Source organism: Haliotis cracherodii, unplaced genomic scaffold (genome assembly GCF_022045235.1).
Source record: "Haliotis cracherodii isolate W230 unplaced genomic scaffold, xgHalCrac1.p SCAF_13, whole genome shotgun sequence".
Lineage (NCBI taxonomy): Eukaryota > Metazoa > Mollusca > Gastropoda > Lepetellida > Haliotidae > Haliotis > Haliotis cracherodii.
This window is the reverse complement of record NW_027266268.1, coordinates 22,668,471-22,694,717: the sequence shown is the minus strand read 5'-3', so window position 1 is coordinate 22,694,717 and position 26,247 is coordinate 22,668,471. Positions and strand designations below refer to the sequence as shown.

Sequence of the window (26,247 nt, the reverse complement as noted above, 5' to 3'; positions counted from 1 at the left end):
GATTGACTCATCGTTGAGCTTCTCTGTTGTGTTACCTGTGACAGCTGCGCTAAGTAGTGTCGGGGATCCGACAGTGAGAGTTTATATAAGGGTAGATCACACCCGAATAGTCTGATCCGCAAACGTCACGTCTCTCCGCGCTTTTGACTAGGGATGTGACGACCATGGAGTATGCAAACAGGAAAGTGTACAAAGATATTCCTGGTTAGAATTGGTCCACAGCAACCTAGTCATGTGGTAAGAGACGACTTAATGGATGGTCAGGATCGATGCGCGTGTATCAGTGTATCCACTGCGGCATGACATCTTAGTTCGCTAGAACTATACAACCAGTACCAGCACACACACACACACACACACACACACACACACACACACACACACACACACACACACACGCACACACGTGCATCCACGTCTCCATAATAATCCTCTGAACACGTCGTTCTCACCTCACCTCACCTCACCTCACCTCACCTCACCTCACCTCACAACATTTTTGTTTCTGCGGCCGTTTTGTTTTGCCAGACGAAATTCAAAGGCGCGCGGGGCGCGTGCAGTGGCGGGAAATTTATGTTCTAAATACGGAGGTATTTGAGAACGTCCAGCTCACATTGGCTGGAGCCCAGCAGTGCAAGGGGCATTATAGGTACAAGTGCGGGGCGCACGTCATGTCAAACGTTTTGCTTTGTTCTATTGTTGGCCATGGATGCCATTACCCTTGATGTAAAATTGTTTCCATTCTCAGCAACTGCCTATCTAACCAACCTAATAAAGCAACCCAATGAAGCAAAGACCCGTGAAGGTCCGGAGTAGAACAGGTCTTCAGCAACCCATGCTTGCTGTAAAAGGTAACTGTACTTGTCGCTACACTAACACACATGTTTTCGTCATCATTGATCAATTGGCCAATCATTGAGAGGTGAAGACAGAAATGTCAAATAGAAACTCAGGTAAATTCATAGATAACTGTAGACTGTCACTGTCAGTCTAGGCGCAGATGTGCATTTCGTCGTTTTGTTCACTAGGATGGGTCGTAGCGAGGATATTCGTGAACGATCATGCAGTTAAACACTTTGAGGTCTCTGGTGTAAGCTGAAACCCCTGAGTTACGATTTAAGGGTCTAAATGATCAGAAACAGCCCTTCTATCTGTATTCACTTGTGCTAGGGAATTCGCAAGGGTTCCCCCAGTAATGTCGAAGTAGTCCGTCACTGTTTACGTCATTTCAAGAACACGGTCTCGTGGAAAACTTATGGACGTCATATTGTGTCCCTTATACTCGTCAATTTCGCGTTCAAAAGCCGAAACTCGTAAAACAATATTTTCCCAATAGCGCCCTATTTCACCTGACCAAGCATGAATATTCACACCACCTCACCCACAATCTTCACCCAGTCTGGTTCAGCCAAGCTATTTAAGTTTATAAGATCAGCTGCGGATGACTGTTAAACTTCCAGGTAGCAACATTTTAAAAATGTATATTCACTCGTCTTGACAGTGTTATGCTCTACAGACAGGTTTAATGCAAATTTGCATAGCTACACTATCCAGTTCAGCTGCTCTTCAGAACTGAGATGTTTTAACCCTGCATAAGTCGTAAACTGTATTATTAGAGTATTCATTACAAACATTGTATTAAGTTACATGAATTGTACAAGTTTAACGTTAACATAAAATTCTCTTTTGTAAACTTTTCACGAACAGGAAGCCTTGTCAAAAGAGGCGGTGGGGTAGCCTAGTGGTTAACGTGTTAGCTCGTCACGCCGAAGACTCGGGCTCGATTCCCCACACGGGTACAATATTTGAAGCCCATTTTTGGTATCCCCTGACGTGATATTGCGCGAATATTGCTAGAAGCGGCGTAAAACGATACTCACTCATTTGTTCACCTTTGGCGTTTACGTCATGATAAACAACTATTTTCCGTGAAATACATGTTTGTCACTATCTTGTGATGGCCAACCCATTCTAACAAGGAAGTAATTGTAACCATGGTTGTGTTGGCCGATAGTAGAGTAGGTGATCTACTGACCAAATAATCACAAACGGCTGTGGGGGGTTAGGCTGATGACGTTTATTTTATTGGTAGGTACGAATGTACGTACGTACTTAATTCAGCCTGAAACATTGAAAGTACAACATAAGCAAATATAACATGGAATCTAATAAATATATACAATATGTTATAGTTACTCTTTAAATTTCTAAAATAGAGATATCACTTTCTTTAAATAAAATAGAGCTTACTTTACTTTACACAATACATCACACGTACCGTACAATACATCAATGTATCAATACACAGATACAAAATATATCAATCTGATAATAAAGTGATAACGAACATACTGTATGTAATTTTGGTAAGAATTACAAATCATGAAAGATAGAATACTTATACAATATCTAAGATGACATTACATACCAGATAGGTGAAACCTGTACTGGTAATACCGGTAACAATGATTGCATGGTGAACGTTGCCTCTGACAAATCTGCATAATAAGGAAAAACATATGTAGAATATTATATACAAATGAAAGCCTATGGTAAAATAATGTATAAAAATATATCGTACAACAGCCACTCATATCAGACATACAACACTCATACACCTGCACTTACCAACATACATCAAACATACAGGGCGAAACCGCATTATCAGTGGTTCATATTGGGAAAGGGGGGTCACCCTTATTTCAAACGGGAGCTAAGTCCGTTGTTTTCGTATTTGCGAGTAATGGCGTCACCCACGCTGTTCGTTGTTGGTCCAGCTATTAAATGCCCAGCTTATCCCTAAGGTAAAACGTATGCGTAATTAAATGTTTAAATGCATTATATATTTATGTTTCCATCCGTACATCTTCTAAGATTGGTTAAGTGCTGATAACCATTTTCTAAAATGTGGGCCCACATCTTTCCCGTCATCTATGGTGATCGAAACAAGTATAAATCATTTCGTGTGACATTAATTCCATGAAAGGCACAAAAGTCTTTGAAGTTTGAAAGTCATAGCTGACCACACTAGTTTTACAAAAATAGCTACCAAGCAAGAACTTAAATCTACTTCAAATTAAATGTACAGAGGCAATACCACTCATTCTACTTTTTCCAATATAACACATCAATCTAATCATAAGTGTTGGTGGCGATATAAGCCTGAAAATATGTCTACACTTGAATTGATCTCGGACATGATACAAGCCTCAAACGTTTCCGAGAACTTGTTCCATAAAAGGAATAACTCATGAATACCTAGACCCCACGACCTAGTTTGGCGACGTTCGTAGAAGTGAGTTCTGCTGTATTGCCATCTTATTTGTACATATTAATCCAATTATAAGTCATAATACTTATTTTAAATAGACAAATTATGAGTTTGTTATGCGGGTTTGTTTACGTAGTATATATTCTCAACAACAAGTGCGTTTAGTTTCGAATGTGGGCCCACCTCGAACTTTCGATAAGGCAAACGGAGTTAGCTCCCTTCTCGAACCACCGATAATGCGGTTTCGTCACATACAGACATTCATTTACTTTCCATTACTGTACAAAGGGGTTTATATTACTTAGTTTATATATATAGTTAGGTTTCGTGTTTAGAACTATCTTATACAGATAAAAATAACTCACTTAACAGGTCACTGAACTAGGTATTTGCGAAAAAAGGTAAGCTTGTCCCGCGATACCGATAATACCCGCCACTCACACAATTTGCATCACACTCACACAAACAGCAGTACTCCTGCCTTGGTACGGTGACCGGCAAACAAACCAGACCAGCCAAGTGATGGACCAGAACATACAGTGACACTATCGCGTATATACCGTTAAGGATGAACCTGGAATTGATATGCCATATTTTCCTTTTTGTCCGTTGTGTACAAGTCCAAAGACCTTGTTGATTACATACTCCTCACTAAAAGTTAAGCAACAAATATTATTTTCCGTGCAACATTCACAACAGTGTTGTATGACATCCATTGAGAACAAATCCAGGCAGGAGAATTACCTACGAATACTCGACTTAAAGCCTTTTCCATGTAGATTTTCCTGATAACACTGATAACATCGCCTGAACACAACCACCCTCAAAACACACATGCAAAATGCACGACATGCATGTTTTACACACTTCACCCATGCACCCTGATTGCCTAAAAACTGCCAGCAAGGGCAATTTGTCGACATTAACACTTTGGACATGGCTAGGCGTCACTTAACGCAAACTGAGGTTGCTCAGATTGTTGGAATGGTACAGGAGGGTCTCACCACAAACTGCTGTTGCCAATCATTTTAATGTTCACCGCAGTGTCATCTCAAGAGCGATAACTCGATACCATCAAACTGGACTGATGACAGAGAGACCACGTACAGGTCGTCCAAGAGGGACAACTCCTCCTGAGGACCGGTATTTAGCCACCGTAGCCCGGAGAAACAGGTTTACTACGGACAGATCTCTCAAGAATGACCTTTAGCGAGTTGCAGGACACAGAGTCTCAACACAAACAGTAAGAAACAGACTTTACGCTCGGGACCTGAGGTCCAGGCGACCAGTACGACGTATCCCACTGCCTGCACACCATCGACAACAGAGACTTGCTTGGGCCAATCAACGCCGTAACTGGAGGGTCAATCGCTGGCGTAACGTTCTCTTCACAGACGAGTCAAGATTCTGCATTGACTTCAACGATGGTAGGGCACGTGTGTGGAGAAACCGTAATGAACGATACGCCAACTGTACAATTGCTGAACACGACCAGTATGGAGGTGGAAGTTTGATGATCTGGGCTGGCATCCGTGTTGGACACAGAACTGATCTTGTGGTCATCAGACGTGGTACCATGACTGGAGTACGGTACAGAGACGAGATTGTCACACCTGTGATCATTCCCTGGCACAACACGCAGGTCCTAACTTCATCTTTATGGATGATAATGCTCGTCCACATCGAGCAAGAGTTGTCACTGATCTTCTTCAGACCAACAACATCACGCATATAGACTGGCCTGCAAGGTCTCTGGATCTTAATCCCATTGAACAGGACATTCTTGGAAGGCCTGTTTATGGTCTTCATGTTGGTCCTCAGAATCTGGTCAATGCCAAGACGTGTAGAAGCTTGCATTCAAGCCAATGGTGGACATACACGTGACTGAACATTGGATCATTGTTTCAAAAGGACCTAAACTCAAATTTAAAGATTTTAATCTTTCAGTGCAGCACATTTTGCATGACTGTTTTCATGATACTGTTTTTGATCATTTGTAAACCTGTTAGGCATAAACGCTTTTCAGTTCCCTTTGAGGACAATGTGTGTTTGTGCTCTTTCTTTGTATTGCTTGAGTATGTTTTTAGGTATTGGAATATATGAACATGGACTGACACATAATAGACTTGTTGCTTAACTTTTTGTGAGGAGTATAAGTAAAAAATATCGTTAAAGAAACACTCGTTTTGCAAAGCTTTCAAAATGTTTATGGTTTTATGAAGGCCATTTTGAAATTTGACGCGTCAATGAAAACATTTTACTCTGAAGCAATCCCATATTTTGACCTCTTCCGTATGTTCCCTGTGAACAGGTGAACAATTGACTTGCCTTTGCATGTGTTTGTGATGGTAGATGCTCTCCTTTCCTTGAACACCGGGATCATCAATTGATAGTGACTCCTGAACACATACTGATGTTAACACATATGGAAATTCTAGCAACTACATCATCATGACACCCTCATATCAATGGCTATTCACATTTTACCAGTTATTGGCCTGTCATATTTGAAAAAGATGACCAGGTAAATTACAGCTGGAACCTTGATTTGCTGACTTAACAGCAACTTGCAACTAATTACAACTTTCAAATCACATTGGTACCCCAGGCAAGAGAAAGGAGATAATGCATGTCATTTACAGCCATCCCAGCCATGGGAATTCGAGGGTGCTTCATGTTAGCGTTGCAGGAGTACTCTCTTTTTTCCAGTGTCCTCTGTACGATATACGGCATCGCCGTTAAACATGTGTAATCGGGCATAAGCGTTTTTTAATTTCACTTTAAAACCAGCTGAATCATGAAACATTTCTATGCAGTGTCATTTTCAAAAGTTGTTTCTAATTAGCCTAACTTTCGCCTCAACTTGGTTTTTTTTATTAGTATCTTAACGCCACACTCAGCAATGTTTCCAGATGTATGACGACCTTAGTAAATAATCGTGTCTGGACAAGACAATCCTGTCATTGACTTCCCTAGCCCCGAACCACGCAATTAGGATCCGATGCCAAGCTATCCACTAAATCACCGAGCCTAACCACCCGATCCATTTAGTTGCCTCTTATGACTAGCGTGGGTTGTTGGGGGGCCTATATTCTTACTAGGAATTCCACGGAGATAGAACAATAAGGGACCGGGTGAGCACATATAGAGGGTCCCGTGAAGATCCAGGGTAGAATAGGTCTTCAGCAACCCATGCTTGCCGTAAAAGGCGACTATGCTTGTCGTAAGAGGCGACTAACAGGATCTTGTATTACATATTGGTCGAAAATAAGATACAAAAGAAGAATTTTGTCCACACATGACACACTGACAATGTTTCTTCATGTGTAACGCAAAATGGTCATCTTTCGGAGGTTATACTTAATTCTAGGGCTGAAGACCCTTTGGTAGTATTAAAGGAATAGTATATACTTAATGACAAAGACCATAAACTTGGGCAATATGTGGACTACACTAAGCTGTTCTTAGACGGTACCGCGACTGGTCTTAGAACTTCGATGAATACTCTTTCAATATTTCATAGAATGTCAAGACTGAAAATGAACATCAATGAACCAAATGGAGAAAAATATATCTTACTAAACACAGATAACATAACAGTGAAAAAACATCAGCGCTTTAACCACTATGGTTTAACCATTAGTTCAATAACTCATGACTTATCATTCATAACTGGTTCAATAAGGGTGTATATACAGTAAAGGGTCGCTGCAACTCTAAAAGCTTTATGTCTTTCGAAGAGGAAGAAAATGTTAGAGGGACTTTCTTTGTTATTAGGAATATTCCCAGAACCCTGAGAGAGACTGTTAACAGTACGATCTACTTAGATCAGACAACTGTAATTAATATGATGCTGTTGACCTTAATTACACCTGCATAAGTATGGGCAAACTGTACCAGTAGTATGTTAAAATATGGGTATGTATTAATTATGGAACGTGTACAAAAAGTTTGCTCGATTTTCAATATTCCCCAGGTAAGAAACAATCAAAATGAATTCAAGGACGAACATACATGTGGGTAATCCAACCCAGGTCTTCGGCGTGACGTGACGAGCGAACGCTTTAACCATAAGGCTACCCCACCAGCCCTTATCCAGTATGTGAGGTCATATGGCCCAAAGTACATTTCAAACAGTTATAAATGTGTATTTTATGTATATTGTATATATGTTATTTTCTTAGCTAATATTACATTTATTATTTTTTAATAACCTCGAGCTCATCAAAAATATTTTTTGAAATAGCAGAGATGGCATTCAAAAGGGAAGAGACTTTTCACAAACTAATCAAAACTTTACAATTTATGCTGATATCAAGGTGGACAAAAACCCGCCACATCCAGGACGTACGTTCAGATCCATCTCAAAACATGTTCAAAGAGTCGTTGCCAGGCGTTGTTTTCCTCCAAGTCCTCCAGAACAAACACACCATCTCCATCTAGTAGCTGACATCTTAGGCATGTTATTGTTGCATGCATAGACCCCAGATGACAGTGTAAAGGAACACAACTCGTCCTGAAGGAAAGTCTCGGTCACATACAGGACAGTCTTCCAGCTGTTGTGAATACAGTTAATAATTTCCTCAGCTGCGCAAACGCCCACTTCGAAGTTTCTGTCTGGAATACATAGTCGTAGACCTCTCTCAACCTCCATCTTATGTAGAAAGGTGGTACACACCCACTGATAATCATCATGTTGAGAATAGTAAATAAATATGTCATACAGATAATCTTGTCTGCATGGCACACAATAATCGAACCCTATTAATCTCAACATCCCGTATTTTAACGAAATGGTATTTTTCAGTATCAAATGAAAAATAACAAGACCAGAAATCAGAGCACACATCAAACAAACTGAAAAGGCAAGCCAAAATCTAGCGTAGCAATATCTCCAGTGTCTCCCAAAGGAACGAGTAATGTTTGAAAGTTTGATAAGCTGACCGTCCGTGTTGAGGCAACTGTACGAGTCAAAGCGTCGAAACTGGACATCTGTGTCAATTATCCACGTCAGAAAGTGCAAGGCTGCACATCCACAGGACAAGATGTTTCCATGAAGGTCAAGTGAAATCTGCTGCGAATCAAATACCCTTTCATCTAAAATTGTTCTTGTATTTGTGCTCAGAACACCGATGGAATTAAATGAAAGATCAATATGAGTGATGTTTAACATTCCAGACAATTCAATAGGGACGTCTTCAAACACATTATGGCTTAAATTCAAATATTTTAAGGTTTTAAGATCCCCGAATATATGTGTATACATTTTGTATAAAGAGTTAAAGGATATATCTAATGAACGGACGTTTTTGAGCGGAATAAACAGTGTCCGGGAACTCATGTTAGACATTAAATCAGTATCAAAGTGAACATTGTTTAGATACAGTATCATGACGTTTGGGAATGATTGAAAAAATGTCAACGGTATTTTTTGAAAGAAATTCCCTGTAAAATCAAGATAGTTTACATGCTCCACACCATAAATACGCCATGAGTTCGTTCTCAAGGCAGATTAAGAAAGATCCAAATATGTTAAGTGTTCACCTCCATGAAAACATATGTTAGTCCCCTTTAAAACTCTATCATGTGCGCCTGACCCACTCAATAAAAGTGTCTCCAATAACGGAGGAAGATAGAATGTCATGTTTCCCCATGATTTCCCAAGCAAGTCTTTGGAACTTTTATCCTGTCCATCACCAAGATACAAATGATATACCTGCTTTGACACATCCAGTAGAACAAGGTTAACAAGTTCAGGAAGAAGAAACAGCAACTTGGGCTCACCAGCTACAGCATTTTGTCTGAGGTCAAAATATCTTAGACAGCTTTGAAAAGGTTCCTGTAATAGCGCACTACTTTCAATCACAATTATGTTATTTTCTCTAAGAATCAGTCGCTCAACACATATGGTTACAAGGTAACGGGTCATTTCAGACGTGAGCATGAGTGTTTGATTGTTTAGTACATCTTTGACAGTAACATCATATCTGTGCACATGTGAAAAGTCTATTTCGGTCATATTCCTTCCACTTAGTCCTTTTAGGCTTAATAAAGACGGATATAGTCCAAAGGGTGTGGTGTCTCTGGCAAGCAAGAATCTAAGTTCAAAAAAAGGAGAGAAGACATTGTCATCCAGAAATATAAGATTACTACACCATGACAATGTTAGGTTGCTTACAGGTGCTTCCCTGAAATTCACAAAGGAGCTTTTCCCTAAACGTCTTATAAGGACAGGTGATCCAAAACTGAGACTCTTCAGCCTCTTCATTTGTGCAAAGCCAGGGCCAAACACGGGTTCTCCAGCCCCATCAATAACCAGTGACTCGAGATAGCGAAGATCAGCAAATGTAGCGTCAGGATATGTCAATGATGAAAACTGCATCTTCATTCTGCTCACACGGAGTGTTGTCAGGGATGTCAGGTTTTGAAATGTCCCAAGAGGAAGAGAGGAATAGGTAAAGTTAAATCTATTCCCATCTAAGTTGAGTCGTTGAAGGGCAGGCAAGTTTTGCAGAGCACCTTCCTCCAGAAACTCTATGTTGTTATCATTCACAAGCAGCGTATGTAATGAGGGAAGGTAGGGCAGTGATCCGTTCCGGAGGCTTGATAAGTTGTTGTTACCCAGGTTAAGTTCTGTTGTGTTTCTGGGAAAGCCTCGAGGGACTCTGCTGAAACCACAACTTGAGCAGTCTACTGTTGTTTCATTGGCTGCATGGGAAATGTTGCATTTCTGAAGGTCGGAATGTTGCTGTGGGGAACACTGTAATGTCATCAGATTCGGAATTATAATCCAAACCAAACAGCATAACTTGACTGGCATCATTCCTGTCGATATAATTGTAATATGAATAAATATAATAATATATTATTAGCAACCAGTTGAGATCGGATGATAAAAGCGGAGCTTCGCATTTCTACGATTTCAGCTTTTTTCTTTAACCTTTAGCCTGATGAATTGTTTTAGCATAAAGCACTGTAAAGAGGGTGGACGGTTTCAAACAGTCGCAGCTTCATTAAACAAGGGACAATTGAAGAAATATTTTCCACATTATTCCTGATAGAAAACTACACATTACTGTAGAAAAATATCCCCAGTGTTTTCAATCATGCCAAGCTGAAAACCAAAGCGAACATGAAATTTGTAAATTTTCTTGAACTGACCCGAATAACATTACTGAAGGTGGTATGCATAAGGAACCTTTTTAAATCGTTACATTTATGCAAATTGTGTTCAATATGTTAATTTTAACTAAATATAAAGTCAATTTTGTATGGCAAAAAACAACGCGATGGTAAATAATGCCCAATTTCAGTAAATGTCTTTTCCACACGTTTAACAGAATATAAACGTAATTTTCGAGGTCATCACATCAGTTACAGAAAGAAGACCAATCGGGTTAATCAGACTTGTCATGTTATTAAATTTGTAGGAAGCAATAAATGACTTATCAATATTAACCAATCCTAAGCTTTTGTTGAATATTTACGATATACCAAAATACAAATCCCGCGTTGTGATTCTAGCTGTCGTACGAAAACCAAACATGGCGCGCTTCGCCCGTCCCAAGCATTATGTATTGATCTTTGAATATCAACAAAATTTACATTGCCTGCATATATATGTCTTGGCAAAAGTTGATGAAGCCTTAGTTGGAATATTGCCGTGTACGGCATTAAACAACAAACAAACAACCAATCTTCACCGAAGAATGTTTTATTTGTCAATTTCCGTTTAATATGATGAGAGAGAAAAGAAAATGCAGATCGTGAAATCTGACATCAATATTTCAGAAAATGCAAGGACCCCGGATGTTATGTCACAGACAGGTAGTTTGCTGATACTCTTTCAGCTTTAGTTTCAGTTTTCAGTGTTTAACGCCGCACTCAGCAATATTCAAGCTATATGACGGTGGTCTGTAAATAATCGAGTCTGGACCAGACAATCCAGTTATTGACATCATGAACATCGATCCACGCAATTGGGATAAGATGACATGCATCAATCAAGTCTGCGAGCCTGACCACCCGATCCTGTTAGTCGCCTCTTACGACTAGCAAAGTCGACTTTTACGGCATGTATGGGTTGCTGAAGACCTATTCTACCCCGGATCTTCACTGGTCCTGATACTCTTTCGTTACAAAACAATTACAGTATATTTTTAATAGTTTGAATGGTTTTGAAAAGTCACATCCAGAATAAACCTAAAAGACTACATAGTATCCAGTAAACACCACTAATATGAAATAACAATGTGACTTTGACTATATAATTATTATTTAATCCGTTTGACCTTGTATGCTCCCGGAAACGGTAGACGATGACGTTTCTTGGTATCTTTTTTTTGAATTTTTGTTGATTTATAAGGATCACCATTCAATGTTGAATATAAAGAGATAAGATTCACGTATCTGCCTGATGATTTTGCTTTCACTGTAATATTGTGTCCCAGGCAATACGTCAAGTTACCCTCGATCGGAAATGATCAACTTCCACAAAGAGTTGTGCGAAATGGGCGCGTGGGCGTGTTTGTTAGTTGTTTATCGCCGCAATCAGCAATATTCCAACTATGTGACGTCGGCCTCTAAATAATCGAGTCTGGACCAGACAATCAAGTGATTGACATCATGAGCACCGATCCAAGCAATTGAGAAAAGATAACATGTAGCAACCAAGTCGCCTCTTACGACAAGCATAGTTGCCTTTTACAGCAAGCATTGGTTGCTGAAGACCTATTCTATCCCGGATCTCCACGGGTCTGCATCAATATGTAGGTATGGAAGGATCGATGCTCATGGTGTCAATCACTGAATCAGAGTGGCGGTCGGGTAGCCTAGTGGTTCAAGCGTTCGCTTGTCACGCCGAAGACCCGGGTTCGATTCCCGACATGGGTACATTGTGTGAAGCCCATTTCTGGTGTCCCCCGCCGTGATATTGCTGGAACATTGCTAAAAGCGGCGTAAAACCATAGTCACTCACTCACTCACTGAATCAGAAAATTCCTTCTATATGGCATTAACCTTTAAATTAAATCTGTACCAGACAAACTAGACATTGATATTATGATACGATGGCATAATATACCGATCCCGACAACATGATCCACATAGTCGCCTCTTACGGCCAGCAAAGAGGGCAGAATTACGAGGCGGCCTGTAAATCATGAAGCTTGGACCAGGCAAACCAGTGGTTCATAGTATGAACATCGCCCGACACCGTCTTTTACGAAGCTACACAGTCAATCAAGTCCCAGAGCAGACCACCCAATCCCCTTTTAGTCGGCTCCTACAACACAGCCAGGAATCTGTTATACCTCGGACTCCCACGAAACATGAACAGTTGATTTAAGACAAGGACATCTCCTCGTGTATTGAGGAATTTGTGAACGATAGGAAGCAGTGATCTTCCAGTTGATGCATTTAAATAACATATATGCAGTTAACAATTATTGTTCATGTTATCTCTACACCACCTGGGGATTCCAAGGAATGGTCCCCATTATCCTGTGATTCTGTCTAAATATGTTTAGGTGACCAGTCGAAGGGACTTGGATGATGACGTGACTTGTTGCTCGTACTTTCAGTCACTGGAAGATTCCGGGGTAGGATAGGTCTTCAGCAACCCATGCTTGCCGTAAAAGGTGACTATGCTTGTCATAAAAGGCGACTAACAGGATCGGGTGGTCAGGCTCGCTGACCTGGTTGATGCATGTCATCGATCCCAATTGCACGGATCGATGCTCATGATATCAATCACTTGATTGTCTGGTCAAGACTCGATTATTTACAGACCGCCGTCATATAACTGGAATATTGCTTGGTGTGGCGTTAAACAACAAACCAACCAACCAAATCATCACTGGTTTGCCAGGTCGAGTCCATACCGCCATGGTACAGATGGAGTTATTGTGTGGCGTTAAATCCTAACTCACTCACTCACACTTATTGGAGCAATTGACCTTCTACTACATTCCCTCACACGCTCAGTGACAGGACAATTATTTTTGGAGAGGAAACCTGACACCATCATGAAGCTTAAGTATGTAAATGTGAGGTGTCTCTTTTGTTGAAATTTGACTGGGCGGGGACCTTGACACTTGCAATACTTGGATTGTAAGGTTGTCTGGTTGTTGTTTTTATTAACGACGCACTTTATCCATTAAGTCACCTCGTAGGACAGGTCGCTAGGGTCCTATTCTGACAATGAATCACCATGGGATAAAGAGAAGAAACACTGCAATGAGGAAGTGGAATCAGCGTTGCGCGACAAGTGTAATTACAGAGAGGATCAACCAGGAAGCTTAATGACACAGTGTGTTTCAAATAACTTTCCCATATTTACATATTGGCACTACTAGTTAGTAGTTACTTCATAGATATATTTCTTTACTCATGTTTTTGATACAGCAAACATGAATCCATGTCCGATTAATCTGTTTTTATATAGCAAAAGAACCAGAATGAACTAAAACTATATTTATTTTCTGAAAACTACGTACGCGGAGTAGGGCCACGGTGAAATTTTTTGTTTGTCTAAGTATCTCCTACGTAGGACTTATTATCTCCTACATAGGACTTAGTATCTCCTACGTAGGACTAACTATCTCCTATGTAGGACATAGTAAGTCCTGTATAGGAGATAGCGATTCTAGGCCATACTAATTCCTACGTAAGAAATAGTAAGTCCTACGCAGGAGATACTAAGTCCTACGTAGAAAATAGTTATTCTATTCCATACTAAGTCCTCCGTTGGAGATAGTAAGTCCTACGTAGGAGATAGTAAGTCCTACGAAGGAGATACTAAGTCCTGCGTAGAAGATACTAAGTCCTACGTAGGAGATAATAAGTCCTACGTTGGAGATACTTAGACAAAAACAAATTTTCACCGTGGCCCTACTACGCTTCCGTAGAAAACATTAGTGAATGAAGCATACTTGAACATAGATTAGAAATTTCCTCAGACTTATCAATAATATTCTTTTTGGGTTTAGCATTTATCTAGGCAGCTCCGCTACAATGGCATCTTCAGGAGGGATTTCGGTAGCAGTGGAGATCTAGCCTAGTGCTTAAAGCGTTCGCTAGTCATACCAAATATCCGGGATCGATTCCCAATTTGGGTACACTGTTTGAAGATCATTTCCAGACTCCACCGCCGTGATGTTGCTGGAATATTACTAAAAGCGGCGTAAAACAATACTCAGTCACATTTAGCGAAACTAACATTGTTCAAACACTGCTTTGAAATAATACAAAATGTGTTATGTTAGGGAATTGTTACTTCTCTTGCTGAAACAGTTAACAATACTGTGTTATGAGTAAGTGAGAAAGAATATTCCAGCAATATCACGGCGGGGGACACCAGAAATGCTAAAAGCTGCGTAATACCATACTCGCTCAACACTTAACAGAGATTGAAACAGTTAACTTAAATTATATCAAATATGCTATTGTGTCATTTGTACAATGTGTATAACAATATTGTAACGCTTGTATTTGGGGTGCTATATATTCAAAACATTTAACATGAACAGATACAATTCACCCGGCATACATTCACGAGAGACTCGTCAAGATCCGGGTAAGGAATAACTCTTCAGCAACCTATGCTTACCGTAAAAGGCATCTATGCTTGCCGTAAGAGGTGACTAGCGGGATCGGGTTGATGCATGTCATCGATGCTTTTATTGTCAATAACTGGACTGTCTGGTCCATACTCGATTATTTACAGACCGCTGGAATACTGCTGAGGACGGCGTTAAACGAAAAAAAACAACAGCATTCACGAGACTATCAGCTACACTGCCACCTACCTGTTAATTCCAGATTCATGACCTGCTTTGTTGTGTACCTCTGACAGCTGCGCTAAGTTGTGTCTGCGATCCGACAGTGAGAGTTTATATCAGAGTAGATAACACCCGAATAGGCTGACCCACAAACGTCACGTCTCTCCGCTCTGTTGATTAGGTATGTAACGAACCCAGGAGTATGCAAACAGGTGACTGTAACCACTGACTCACTCCATAAGGATATTACGGGTTGGAACTGGTCCACAGGAACCTATTCTAGTGGAAAGAGACCACTTAATTGATGGTCAGGATCGGTGACTTGGTTGATATCGTGATCCGGCGGCGTGAATCACTGCTGTAGACAACTACTAATATCCGTGGTCTGAAGATAGAGCAGGAGATCGGTGATACGATATGTTACCCTGCGTGGCGCTCGGCATTAAGGAAGTAAAACAAGGACTGGTCGGCTCGTATAGTCAGTATACTGTGTCTGGGGGGGTTGGATCCATGTTTAGTGAGCGAGTGAGTGAGTTAATGCCCTTACGTCACATCGGCAATATTTCAGCCATATCGTGACGACAAATTATTCATTTTTAATACATATAAAAAGATATGACTATAAATAACAGTACAATATAAAAAAGGGCTACATATCGCCAGCAGCTGAAGGTAGATCACCATACTAGGGACCATGGGGACTAACAGTATTTCAGCTGCGTGGAACCCAGCAGGATTTACATCATCCCTTCAGCAACTAGCGATTGTACGCAAAGTTAGCTACAATTAATATTACAAATATACTACGTTTAAAAGTGTAGCAGGCAGATCTATTCTTTGAACGACATGGACTTACTATATCCTCTCAGGGGGACAATAATTTTACACTACGTCAAACCCCTTTGAGGATACAGCCAATAACAAACTCAGATATAAATTCATTCTACCAATTTTAAAAAGTCATTGCTCTGGGTGCAGCGTTAAACAACATACAAACACGTAGACACACACACTCATACTCTAAACAAACGTGACGTCTCATAGACAAGCTCCTTCCCAGCGCGTGACACCTTCGTTACACACTTGGTAACATCGCTTTTAAATATATTAAAGTCAACAGTTTACATTTACATTTTCAATATCGTTAATAGATAATTGTGATAAAGTGACAGACTAATTTTTGGCAATATTATGCCACTAGGTATTATATCAAACAGCAAATTAAACAGGGCTGACAAATTGAAGACTAACACACATAAGAATCTTGATGAAAGCAATGTACCTGTAAGAGAGAGATACACTGACATGGCGATACCAACGACAACAATAATGATAATTACAACATTTAGGGTTATCATGCTTTCTCAAATTCCTACTCTTTCTCGTACAACAACAATAAGAATTACAACAATTACACAGTAGGGTTATCATGCTTTCTTCTCTTTCTCGAACTTTTGCCAGGAGCAATAATATGTGTACAGTCATTGTTCAGCTGTAATTTATTTGGGATGACAACTGAAACAAAGATAAATTGTATGTTATTAGGCCTTGTACCTAAAGCACTACTATCTGCTTTCTTTTCTGCAAAATATATTGAATTCATGTGGCGAATGGACCTTACAAACTTTGGTCAATATATTCTGCAAAATATACAGTTAAAGTGAGATTTGAAATTTGGACAACCTTCGTGCTGGAACAGTCACTGTCGCAGTTACGTGACAGATTGCAAGTGTCTACTGACTCGGAACAGTCACTATCGTAGTTACGTGACAGATTGCAAGTGTCTACAGACTCGGAACAGTCACTGTCGTAGTTACGTGACAGATTGCTTTACGTGACAGATTGCAGCCGTCTACTGACACGGAACAGTCACTGTCGTAGTTACGTGACAGATTGCAGCCATCTACTGACTCGGAACAGTCACTGTCGCAGTTACGTGACAGATTGCAGCCGTCTTCTGACTCAGATAGTTTAAATGAACCTAACGACGCTCTGAAACCGTTCGGAAAACACCGTTTGATGGTTGGTAATAGCAATATAGATGTCATTTACCTGCACGATTTATTTGGTCTCCAACATTCGAATGGAAGTCCAAATATAAAAAAACCCAATTACTCCTTTGTTTTTCCGATTGACCCCTGAAAAATGACAAATATATATATTAAACATTTCTTAAATATTTTTTTACAACTTTTAGATAATGTATCTATTAGATGATGGATAAATATCAGTGCATGTTTGTAATTATGCAATTTGAAATACTTTATTACTACTGACGCTTAACTGTGGCGCTTAGCCACTTGTGGGCTGCTTTGATATATGCAGAGTGGGCGCGGCCATTACAAGAATCTTGAAATTTGCCCTCTAACCCCAAATGTAGTCACGTTCATACTTTTGTTCATGTGTTTTCAAATGCCATCATAGTATCCCTTACATTCTAACTGTATCAATTACATGATAGTTTTATCGAAACGGAAATTCAAATTGACAAACAAAGAAAGTAATTTAGCGGGGGTAAGTGTATTCGTCGTCACTTGTTTATTAACATAACGGTCAATCGACTGCGAGTTCAACTCCAAGCATGGTTGTGATCATCTATCACTGTGGGGAGTTTTGACTGGTGGCAGCGATAGTATAGAGAGCTCCGTGCTATCGCTGTGAGGAGCTTGGTCTCATAGACTAGGGTGAGAGTAGCTTCCATTTGATAAAGGGCAGTTACTCTAGCGGACAGACAGATGGCTTGCCGAGAAAGGCAAGTAGAAACAACTTCTGATGACAGTTTGCATTTTGCATATATGTAGTTACGCCACTGAAAAAAAAGAATTCAGTTGGAACTATATTGACTGTTGTCCCTGTCCGACTGACACATCACTTACCTTCTGATGTAATATATATTAATGCGCACATTCCAGGAAAACTTGCAACGTTTAGATAATAGTTGTGAGAGATGGGAAGAGAATTTTCGAGCACGGAAATGAAGAATGACATTATATGATAAAGAGGTTATCATGGAATGTATCCGGAATAACAGTATGTATTCCTAGTACAGGATATTTACCATCCCCAAACACACACACGTGTTAAACCTCTATTTATACAATTGTATATAGTATCTAGTGTGACGTCATGTTTACAAAGACAGCCATATCTGGGGATAAAATGGTTCCTGAAATGAGGGGTGACGTGAGCGTATGTCTGCTCAACTTGCTTCACAGGAACATCTGTTGTAGTTTGTTTACAACAAATGTATTCAAATAATATCATCATTGTGTGAGAACGGTGTGTAAAGAACTACCTCAGTAAGTCATACAGAATGACAGCGTGCCGTAATACATTTATCATGTATAAGACGTAAAAATAGCTGACACCATAAACGTGACGAACTTGTTAATGAACCTATGGCGGTTACATATGTTCGTCATCATTGATCAATTGGAAAACTGAAGATAAGAGATGTTTTACTAAGGTAAATTCATAGATTGCTGTGGACTGTCAGTCTAGGCACAGATGTGCATTTCGTCGTTTTGTTCACTAGGATGGGTCGTAGCGAGGATATTCGTGAATGAAAATGCAGTTAAACACTCTGACGTCTTTCAATGTATGCTGAAGATCAAGTTAAGGGTCTAAATGATCAGAAACAACGCATCTGTATTTATTCGTGCAAGGGAGTACGCAGCAGTTCCCCCAGTCATGTCAAAGTAGTCCGTCATTGTTACGTCATTTCAAGAAAGGATCTCGTGAAAAAGTTAAAACTTATGGACTACAAATTGTGTCGATCATACTCGTCAATTACACGGTCAAAAGTCGAAAACATTTTCCCATTAGCGCACTCTTTCAACTGACCAAGCATGAATAAAGCATTTATTAGCTCAGCCGTGGATGACTGTTAAACTTCCTAGTAGCAACGTTTTAAAAATGCATATTCATTACAAAGATCGGCTGGACAGTGTTATGCTGTACAGACAGGTGTAATGAAAAATTGCACAACCACACTATCAAGTTCAGATTTATCTTCAGAAAGGTACATAAAGAAGGAAGTTCTCAAGTAAGCACTGTGATTTTTTCCTCCTTGCTGCATTAGTCTAAAACTGTATTACCGTATTCGATGTAATAAGCGACCAGGGCGCTCTCAAAATTAGAAATAGGGGACTCTTATTACAATATTATATTATTATGGTGGAAAAAACAGATTTGAAAGATAAATTTAGTGGTTTATGCTGACGGCCTGAACTGTTTACATACAACAGATATGTTTTTTTCAGAATTTAAATGCCCATAATTAAGGGTGCATATAACTATGAGTGTGTATTATACATGAATAAATAAGTATTGTGTACATTGATCAATCGGAAGGGGTGCTACTTGGGATTGTTCACTTGCCAATATATTAGCAAATATCGCCGTGGGCGCTTATTACGTCGAATACGGTATAAGATTATTCATTACAAACACCGTATTGAGTTACATGCTTCGTACAAGTTTAACCTTAACAAATATTTCTCTTTTGTATACTCACAAACAGGAAGCCTTTGTCGAAAGGGGCGGTGGTGTAGCATAGCTGTTGGTAAACGTGTTTGCTCATCAAGCCGAAGACTCGGTCCGATTCCCCACATGGGTACAATATGTGAAGACCATTTCTGGTGTCCCCCATCGTGGGAATATTGCTAAAACCGGCGTAAAACAATACTCACTTACTCATTCACCTTTAGCGAAACTAACATTTACGTCATGACAAACACCTATTTTCAGTGAAATATTTGTGTGTCACTATCTTATGATGGCCAACCCATTCTAGCAAGCAAGTAATGACTTGTGAATCACGAACGTCAAAATAGTCGCCAACCTGTAGAAGTTCTTGCTTTAGCTTTTTGATTGCCTGTGGGCAATTGTTGGACCATTCGAAAGACTTATCTTTTTCAGAAGGTTGTATTGAGGGGAGGCGATGCCAGAAAAATTGTGTGACTGAATCTAATTTTAAAGGATCCACATGGATGCCATCCTGAAGATATGCACTAAGTAGGTGACTTGTTTTGTCACTGATTTACATTTGCTTGGTTTTAGAGTCCTGCTTCTTTTATCATTTGGAATACTGCCTTAAGTTGTGATACAAATGTTCTGAAAATATTATGATGTCATCGTGATGCCTGAAATGGTTTGCTATAATGCCATAGGACCATTTTTGAGGCCGAAAAGGAAGAGGGGGGAGGGTGAGGGGGTGGGGGGGTCCATTCAAAAACACCGTGTATTGAAGGCCGACTTGTGTTTTGTATCTGGATGGTGTGGTATTTGCCAAAATCCACTTGCACAATCAAGGACACTAATAAGGTTGGCATGTAGACTTTATATGGCATCAACGGCATCTTCAATACGCGACAGAGGGGAAAATATATAAGTTTGATAACTGCATTGAGTCGTCTGGGCTGAATGATATTGGCCTTTAACATATCTTGCACCTGTCTGGAACACTCCTTCCTAATGGCTGCATATTTGCTAATACAAAGGGAGTCTAATGGGTCTGGCGTCACCTGTTTCTATTTTGTAATGATGTTAGTGAGTATGTGAAAATCCTGACCACTCTGAGCCAAAAATTGATCTTTGTGATTGGAGAAATGCATTTTACTGTATACTTGTACTTTCAATATTGTCACTTTTTTCAAAAAGCTTTTGAGAACAAAAGCTCCATGACGTCCAGGGTTATTGTCATAGTGCAAACCACTTCAATACGTTTCTTTGAAACTTCAAAAGTTGTTTAATCAGGGTTACATCATTCTAGGCCTCATGAAGGATGAAACGTCAAAATTGCAATGAAAATTATTTGAACAGGTCACTGAACTAGATATTTGGGAAAAAAAGGTAAGCATGTCCTGCGAACGCAGTAGTACCCGCCACTCACACAATTTGCATCACACTCACACAAACAGCAGTACTCCTGCCCTGGTACGGCAACCAGCAAACAAACCAGACCAGCAAGTGATGGACCAGAACATACAGTGACACTTACGCAAATTTACCGGTAAGTATGAACTTGAAATTGCTATACTAATCTTCCATTTTGTCTGCTGTGTACAAGTCCAAAGATCCTGTAGATTATAAGTAAAAAATAACGTTAAATAACATTCGTTTTGCAAAGCTTTCAAAATGTTTATGGTTTTATGAAGGGCATTTTGAAATTTGACGCATCAATGAAAACATTTGTCTCCGAAGCAATCCCATATCTCGACCTGTACCGTATGTTCCCCATGAACAGGTGAGTAATTGACTTGCCTTTGCATGTGTTTGTGATGGTAGACGCACTCCTTTCCTCGAACACATGGATCATCACTTGATAGTGACTCCTGAACACATACTGATGTTAACACGTATGGAAATTCTAGCAGCTACATCATCATGACGCCCTCATATCAATGGCTATTCACATTTTACCAATTATTGGCCTGTCATATCTGAAAAAGATGATCCAGTACATTACAGCTAGAACCTTGATTTGCTGACTAAACAGCAACTTGCAACTAATCACAACTTTCAAATCACATTGGTATGCGACGCAAGAGACAGGGAGAAAATGCATGTCATTTACAGACATCCCAGGAAGTGAATTCACGGGCGCTTCATGTTAGCCTTGCAGGAGTACTCTCTCTTTTCCAGTGTCCTCTGTACGATATGATGTATCACCATTAAACATGTGTAATCGGGCATAAGCATTTTGTGAATTTCACTTTCAAAACCAGTTGAACCACGAAACATTTCTATGCAGTGTCATTTTCAAAAGTTGTTTCTATTTAGCCTGACTTTCGCCTCAACTTGGAGTTTTTCATGTGTATCTTAACACCACACTCAGCAATGTTTCCAGATGTATGATGGCCCTCGGAAATAATCGTGTCAGACAAGACAATCCTGTCATTGACTTCCCGAGCAGCGAACCACGCAATTAGGATCTTATGCCAAGGTATGAACTAAATCACCGAGCCTGACCACTCGATCCATTTAGTCGCCTCTTATGACTATCGTGGGTTGTTGGGAACCTTTATTCTTACCTGGAATTCCATGGAGATAGAACAATAAGGGACCGGGTGAGTACATATGGAGGGTTACCGTGAAGATCCGGGGAAGAATAGGTCTTCAGTAACCAATGCTTGTTGTAAAAGGTGACTATGCTTGTTGTAAGATGCGATTAACGGGATCTTGTATGACATTATTGTCGAAAATAAGATACAAAAGAAGAATTTTGTCCACACATGACACACTGACAATGCTTCCTCATGTGTAACACAAAATGGTCATCTTTCGGAGGTTATACTTAATTCGAGGGCTGAAGACAAGGGGATCCCGTTTTGCAGCATCTATTTGGTTTGCAGCTGAAGTCGTGGGTTATGTGATCCGAAGCTATGGTGGTATTAAAGGAATAGTACTTAATGTCAAAGACTATAAACTCAGGCAATATGCGGACTAAACTTAGCTTTTCTTAGACAGTACAGAGACTTGTCTTAGAACTTCGATGAATAGTCTTTTAATATTTCATAGAATGTCAAGACTGAAAATGAACATTGATGGACCAAATGGAGAAAAATATATCTTACTAAAGAGTGAAAAATCATCAGCGCTTTCTACTTTAGGACCTAACCAGAGAGAATCTTTTTCCATTTTATTTGGAATGGTAAACCTTATAAAATAAAGAAATTTAAAAAGGACCATAACAAGCAAGAATTAGAATGATTGATTTGAAAGGATTTATCGACCCATTGACATTTTAACTACATTTTAACTGTATTTAGAGGCACTTCTGCAATAATATTTCACCCTCGTAAAATCCTAATTGAGAATCTTGCAACGATGTGGGCTAACATAGAAATATCTATGTAACCCTTTTTGGAACGATGCCTTCGCAGCATGGAAGAGGTACAGACACCGTTTCTAAAACTGATCAAACTGACCTAAGAAAATTTAACCACTATGGTTTAACCATTAGTTCAATAACTCATGACTTATCTTCATAACTGGTTCAATAAGGGTGTATATACAGTAAAGGGTCGCTGCAACTCTAAAAGCTTCATGTCTTTCGAAGAGGAAGAAAATGTTAGAGGGACTTTCTTTGTCTTTAAAAAAGTTATTAGGAATATTCCCAGAGCCCTGAGAGAGACTGTTAACAGTACGATCTACCTAGATCAGAAAACTGGAATTAATATGATGCTGTTGAACTTAATTACACCCGCACAAGGATGCGCAAACTGTACCAGCAGTATGTAAACATTTGCGTTTGTACTAATTATTAAAGGTGTACAGAAAACACGGAGTTGCTCGATTTTCAATATTCACCACGTAAGAAACACTCAAAATGAATTCAAGGATGAAAATAATAGATAAAAATGTGTATACTTTTTGTGACGATGAACCAGAGAGTAGAAAATACCTCTTTGTTTCCTGTGAGCATGTGAAGGTGTTTGGGAATGATCTGATCTTGTTCATTATTATTTGATATATGAACAGAGTTCCACCATCCGTCCGACCGTCCACTTCTCACAGGGGACAACATTTCTGAAAAACTGTTTAATTCAGAGAAATGACATTTTACACACTGATGTTACTGGTCATGATCTCGAATGAGTTCGAAAGTTGGTGTCGTATGCAAAGTTTTTGCCCCTGCTTCGTGCTTTTCAATTTGGAGCATACTGCATTTCCTCAGAAACGATTGAAGTTACTTGAATGAAAGTTTGCATGCCTATCTTCGAGATACTTTTCTTGACTAAGTTCGAAAATTGGCACCGTCAATTATTGTTTTACAGTTATGGCACTGCCGTCATATAGCTGGAATATTGCTGAGTGCGGCGTTAAACAACAAACAAACAAACAGTTAGGGCCCTGAAATTGAGACAAGATTTCACAGAAACTACTGAAGTTCCATGAATGAAAGTTTGCATGCTTATCTAAGAGATACTTGTCAGTTCAAAGCAACGTGAAACCAAACTCACCAATTACTGTAATCAACCACTTTTCATGTCAAGTCTTGTTGGCGGCAGTTGTATCGACTACCACAGCCTGGTGACAATGGCTGTTTTTAGTCTGTCAAATGTATTACAATAATCGGGCAAATTCGTATAGAAAACAGAACAAAACTTTCAAAAAATGTTGTACTGGAGAAAACAGTATATGATGCCATGTGGCCGATGGTACATTTCTCTTTTAACAAGTTCGTGAAAATCAACTCAGGTTAATATATATTATGTTATGTTCAAGATCACGTTGATTTTTATTTACTTTTAAAACTGAAATGTACTATGGGCCATATGACCTCACATACTGAATTAGGGGTGGTAGGGTAGCCTAATGGTTAAAGCGTTCGCCCGTCACGTCACACCGAAGACCTGGATTCGATTCCCTACATGGGTACAATGTGTGAAGCCCATGTTTGGTGTCCCCAACCGTGATATCGCTGGAATGTTTCTAAAAGCGGGATAAAACCCTACTCACTCACATAATGAATAAGTTGTCTGTCTGCAAGAGAAAGGGAGATATTGCATGGCGTTAACTTGTCCAGACAGCACTGTCATGGGGATTGTATGAGCGCTTCTTGTTAACATTGCAGTAGTACCCTCCCCTTTCCAGTGCCCTCTGTGCGATTTTGAAAGCTTTACTGAGGTCATGAATGAGTGAGTGAGTGTGTATGGTCTTTTAGCAAAAGCCAACTGCTGCAACGTCTGGGGTTGCGGTTGACGTTGCCGTAGACGTCTATCCAATTCATCCCACACGTACTATATCGTGTTCGAATCCGGGGATCTGGAGGGCCAGGGGAGAACATCAACGTTGTTGTTGTACAGACAGGCTCTTGTGATCCTTGCTGTATGCGATCGAGCATTGTCTTGCTGCAATACACCGTTGCCTTTTGCTGTAATTGGGAGGACGTGTGATAGGAGAATTTCGTTGACGTATCGTTGAGCCGTAAGATTGCCCTGGATATGGACCAAACCTGACCTGCCATGATGAAAGATAGCGGCCTACATCATAACGCTAACTTCACCAAACCTGTCCACTTCCTGTACGCTGTTTCCGGCGTAACGTTCTCCCGAAGTCTGTAGACCCGTGCTCTTCCATCCCCTAGGCGGAGGAGAAATCTTGATTCGACGCTTTCTCTCCATCGCAGTTGAGTGCATACTCTCTGTTGACGACACCAAAGCAGTCATTGTTGACGATTTTGTCGACTCAATATGATGCTTCAAACTGAACGTCTTGCTCGTAGACCTGCTGCTCTTAAACTGTTCCGTACGGTTTGGCTGTGGTCGTCCTTTCACGTAGGTGGCGCAGTCGGATGTAGCGATCTTGGGTAAGGGGTGGTTACTCTTGGTCGTCCCGACCTTGGCCAATCATGTGTTCACCCATGCTGTTGAAACCGATCTCATAGCCTTGTGATGGTGCTGGGCGCTACATTAAAACCCCTGGCTACAGCTGATCAGGAATCCCCAGCCTGCAAGCGGCCTATGAGGTTGTTTCATTGCACTTCTGTTAATCTTGGCATGTTGTTGAACTGTCACTTTTCGATTGACGCAGATACCAGGCAATCAAATACCCTGCACTTTAATACCGTTTATGGTGCTGCTGCAGCTCCATTGCCTTTTTGTTAATGCAGTAGGTGCGTTTTTCCGAATCGTACGTGTTTCGCGACTAATGGTTTACTTGTATTTGTTGTGATCATGTTGATCCGGGAAATTTGTCACTGACACTATATCACATTAAACCTCTTCATTTTGCGACTCTCGGTCCGCTAAGTTTGCTTTTATGGCCAACAATATCCGTATTGCGTTTTTTTAAGAGTATATAAATTTATATGAGGAAGTCCAGCATTTCATATATTGTTCTCTCAGTAAACTTCAAATGATATTTGCTTTTCACTTTTTAAGTTTCCTGAAACTTTGAGATGTTGCTATGTCTATGGTAACAACAGGTAGTAATAAATGCCCTATGGATCAAGGAAAACAATAGCATACAGTTATAAATGTGTATTTTATTATGTATATTGTATATATATTATTTAATTAGCTAATATTACATTTATTACTTTTTAATAACCTCGATCTCATCAAAAATATTTTTGAAATAGCAGAGATGGCACTCAAAATGGAAGGGACTTTTCACAAACTAATCAAAACTTTACAATTTATGCTGACATCAAGGTGGACAAAAACCCGCCACATCCAGGACGTACGT

The 26,247-nt window shown here is 39.9% G+C and overlaps 1 pseudogene; it reads right to left on the bottom strand.

Moving 5' to 3' along the window:
• Positions 1–7,624: 7,624 nt before the first annotated feature.
• LOC139459069 (toll-like receptor 4) lies at positions 7,625–15,097 on the bottom strand (annotated as a pseudogene).
• Between the last annotated feature and the right edge of the window lie 11,150 nt (positions 15,098–26,247).